Source organism: Sceloporus undulatus, chromosome 2 (assembly GCF_019175285.1).
Source record: "Sceloporus undulatus isolate JIND9_A2432 ecotype Alabama chromosome 2, SceUnd_v1.1, whole genome shotgun sequence".
NCBI classification, from domain to species: Eukaryota; Metazoa; Chordata; class Lepidosauria; order Squamata; family Phrynosomatidae; genus Sceloporus; species Sceloporus undulatus.
In genome coordinates, this window is record NC_056523.1 from 1221656 (window position 1) to 1226533 (window position 4878).

Consider the following 4878-nt stretch of genomic DNA (forward strand, 5'->3'; position numbering starts at 1 on the left):
ATCTGTAATTCTTTTAATCTGCAAAGAGGAAAACCCATGTATGATTAAAGGTGTGGAAAATCTAAGTTCCTTTCCAGACTGGGGTAGATGAAATCGAAGGAGGGATTTTATTCAGACCCTTACCCAGGGGATGACACAGGTTTAGGTCTTCTCTTATCCAGAAAGCAAATACAAACATAGGGAATATACTCTAAAACTAATACCTGTTTCATGAGTGGCTGCGACAGTGGCACCGAGGCTTTCGATGGCTCAATCTACACAGTTCGTCATGCATTAAAATAAATAATCATCATAACAAACACATTTACAGACCACACACATGAGCCAACAGTGCTTTGCAGCAGCTATATACTAATATAAATCATAATAATATAATAATAATACATCAATATTTTGACTTGCTTTCTTGTCTTTGCTATCTTGTTACCCGCCTCAATCCAATACAGGGAAGTGAGGAGAGGTGAGAATAAATAAATAAATAAATACATAAAGGACAAATAAATATAAATATACTCGGTGAAGGACCAGCGCACGGTTAGGTTAGGTGGGCGGGGGGGGAGTGTGGCCTTGGGTACATAGGAAACACGTGTCCTCTCCAGGAAACAATCCGACAGACCTCCTATATCGGTGTATTTACTGACCCTAAGGCTAGGGACAGTCTAGGGATTCTGTTAGTGTATCGGCCACCCGTGCATTAGCGGACTCCTTAACGAGCCGACACAGCTGGTCGCTGAGCTTTGTTGGAGACGCCGGGCTTCTTGTCCTGGGTGACTTCAACATCTCCCTCACGGCCAGCCATGTTCCATCGGTGCGGCTCGGGAATTCATGGAAGACCCTGGCGCCATGGGCCGTCCCAGCTGTACAGGGTCCTACCACATGTGTGGGGGTAATACTCTCGATTTGGTTCTGTTCGGAGGCAGAAAATCCGTGGGTGGAATAGTAATGTTTTCCCCCCTGTCATGGACGTATCATTTCCTGGTAGAGGTGAAAATCACGGCCTTCTCCCCGTCCCCTCCCCGGGGTGGTTGACCTTTCGAATGGTCTCACCCTCTAAGGCTGATGAACCTGAGATGGTTCCAAGAAGCCTTTAGAGGCTCGCGGTCTGGAAATGCCTGCGACTCTGTTGATTCCTCTCACCGGCATCTTGCGAATACTCCGGTCTTTTCTTTTATGGGCTATACACCGTATCCACTCCCACTGCGCCCTCTTTCAGGCCTTGCTTCCCAACCGTCAAGCCCTGGTATACGGAAGATCTCGGGCCAACGGAAGCGGGTTCTGCGACAGCTCGAGTATGTTGGCGGAAAGGAAACACCTTTGCTTAGATGACAAGCTCTCCTAGACCAACTGTTTCACTTAGGACTATGGAGAGGCAATACGAGCCAACAAAGACACTCGTTCTATGTTGCTCGTATTTGCGTCCGCCTGAGTCTGCGTCCGGCTGAGTTGTTCGGGTGGTCGGAGCTATACCTCAGCTTCCCTCCCGCCCCCTGAAACCAGATCCTGAACTTTCTAAGGCTCTGCTTGTGACCTGTTTACGACTTTTTCACGGATTAAAACCTCTCGTTATAAGCGAATGTCGAACGCCTTACTTATAGCAGAAACCTAGGGTAAGAAGTGTCCAGAGCCCTCGTGGACTATGTTAAACTTGTCGTTTGAGTGGGAGTACCGAGGATGTGACAAGATCCTCGGAAGCGTTCGGAAAACAACCTGCTTCCTTTGATCCCTGTCCTCGTGGTTAGCGGCCCAGGGGGACCGGTGGTAAACTCATTGTTACACCGGATAATTAATACATCTCTGAGGGATGGGCTATTTCCATCGGATCTAATTGGCCATTGTAAAAAACCGATCCTAAAAAGCCCTCCCTCGACCCCCTGGTACATAATAAATATCGGCCCTGTTCTGCTGCTACCATTCCTGGGGTAAGGTGATCGAGAGGAGGCGGTTGCGATCCAGCTTCAGGCGGGTTTCTTGGATGATGAAACGGATATCTGGACCCATTTCAAACGGCTTCAGGGTCGGGTTTACGGGGTTGAGACGGCCATGTCGCCTTGGTCGAATGATCTCGTCTGAGCATCGACAGGGGAAGCGTGTCTTTTGTCCCTGTTAGTGCTCTGGACATCTCAGCGGCTTTCGATACCATAGACATGGTTATCCTTCTGGGGCGCCTGGCCGAGGTGGGAATCGGGGGCACTGCGCTCCAGTGGTTCCGCTCCTACCTCTCATGGGCGGTCCCAGATGGTGCAGCTGGGAGACGGTTGCTCCCGCGAGAGACCCCTTAAAACTGGGGTCCCTCAAGGGGCCATTCTGTCTCCCATGCTTTTAACATTTACATGAAAACCGTGGGAGAGATCATCCGGAGACAATGGGGCGCGGGGTTATCAGTACAGCTGATGACACCAAATCATTTTCTCTATGACTCCGATGATGCAGTGATCTGGGGATGGCGTCTCTCCTCTTGTGGCTGTCTGGAGTCATATGGGCTGGATGAGGGAAAACGACTCAAATTGAACCAGAGGATAAACCGGAGGTATATCGTGATAGGTTCTCCTGGTCCATGAATGGCTGGTGGTTCCACCTGTCCTGAACGGGGCGGTCACGTCCCTGTGACGGACTCCGTGCGCAGTCTGGGGGGGCTTTTGACTCGTCGCTTCACCCGCTGTTAGGTGAATGCGACGGTCAAGAGCACTTGTTATCAGCTCGGCTGATTCGCCAGCTGCGCCCATACCTGGCCCAGAGGGACCTAGAAACTGTTGTACATGCTCTGGTTAACTTCGAGACTGGACTTCTGCAATTGTACTCTACTGGGGCAACCCTTATACCAAACCCGGAAGCTTCAATGGTTGCAGAACATGGCAGCCCGGCTGGTCACTGGTTACATCCAGGACCAGCCATATAAACACCGGTGTTTAAATTAAAAGATCTCCATTGGTGCCCATCCGGCTTCGCGCTCAATATAAGGTTGTTGGTAAATTACCTATAAAGCCCTAAATGCTTGGTCCGGATACCTAAACTCTCCCCGTACATTCCGCCTCGCACGCTCAGAACGTCTGGGCAGCAGCTACTGAAGGTGCCTGGGGCTAGGTTAGTCTCCACTACTCGGAGGACGTTTTCCACAGCTGCCCCAGCCCTTTGGAATGCGCTGCCCACTGAGCTCTGCTCATCTACTACCCTGGCCCAATTTAGGAAGGATCTCAAAACCTTCCTATTCCAACAGGCATTCCCCGAATGAATATCCTGCGGGCCTCCCTCCTCTTTCGTGGCCAAGAGGTTGGGCTTTGGGGCTTTTACTGTTGGATAAAAACTTTGGGAAAGTGTTATTTTATCTTCTTACATGTGCAAGGATATCATTTGCAAGAGTCTGGAAATTGAAAAAAGGCCCTTCAATGGAACAATGGCTGATCAAAGTCTTCGAAGTTGCAGAATTGGACAAATGGACATGTTGGCTAAAAGATAAAACGGAAGAAGATATTGGAAGAGAATAGGAACCCTTTTATGGTTTTTTAATGAATAAATGGAGGAATGTAATTTTGGCGTAAGAAAATAAGGAAGAACTTAGTTGTAGAATTAGTGGGGGGAAGGAGTAAGTAAACAAACACAGATATGGAGAATAACAATAAGGGCATGATCTGGTTTAGAGGAAAAAAGAGAAAAAAGAGACATTGATGATAATTTATGAATATACTAAACCAGAATAGAAAGCGGATTTACTCAGATAATAATCTATGAAGGCCATACTTGAAGAAGGTATTATTCAAATTAAAGAGAAAAGTAACATTAAAATAGTTACACATTGCTTTTTACCTCAGTTAAGGTGAAGAAGACATAAGAAGGAAAGTTAAGATAGAACAAAGTGAGAGGGAGGGGTGAAATAGAACCAACTCTAGAACTGCAAGAAACAGGAAGAAAGAGATGTGTTAAATGTGTTTATATGGTTTTCTCTGAGTTAGGCATGTTTGTATTATGTTGGGTGAAGGGGGAATGTTATGTATTATCTGTTAATAACTGATAATGTCATGGTGTCAATATGAGATGGTGTTTGTAATGTGAAGAACTATAAAAATAAATAAATAAATAAATAAACTTGTGGTCTACTTGGACTCCCAGATCCCTTTCACACGGATAAGTTTCCTTCAGCCAGGTCATTTTTCAGGCCATTTCTCCCTGTTGAAGTTCACATTGTTAACTTTGGCCCAGCTTTCTCATCTATTTAAGACATTTTGAATGTTGATCCTGTCCTCTGAAGCATTAGCTACTCCCCCTAATTTGGTGTCATCTGCAAATTTGATAAGTATGCTCCCAATTCTGTCATCCAAGTCATTAATAAAGATGTTGAATAGCACTGGCCCCAGGACAGAGCCCTGTGGGACCCCACTGGTCACTTCTCTCCAGGATGAAAAGGAGCCATTTTGAGCACCCTTTGGCTTCGGCCGGTCAACCAATTACAAATCCATGTAACAGTAACTTTGTCTAGCCCACATTTTACTAGTATTTTTGCAGGAGTATTATGGGGAACCTTGTCAAAGGCCTTACTGAATTTCACATTGAAATTCTATGGTAGGCACAGAAGTTGTACTGGGGGGCCAAGAAATTCCTAGAGAATGCTTCTCCAAGAATTGGTAGGTCCTCCAGTGAAACCTCTGGCAGATGTTGAGCATAGAGTTGTGCCGGAGGACGTAGGAATTCCTAGAGAGACTCTTTCTCTAGGAATTTGTAGGTCCTCCAGTGGAATTCTATGGTTAATGACCAGCAGGTGCTGAGCACAGAGTTGTGTTGGAGGGCCTAGAGATTCCTAGAGAGAGCATTTCTCTGAGGATTTGTAGGTCCTCCAGTCAGCTTCCAGTGAATGTTGACCATAGAGGTGTGCTGGTGGACCTAGAG

At 46.7% G+C, this 4878-nt stretch overlaps 1 pseudogene; it reads right to left on the minus strand.

The window, feature by feature from the left end:
- Positions 1-4878, minus strand: part of LOC121922980 — a 21015-nt pseudogene that overhangs the window by 12320 nt on the left and 3817 nt on the right.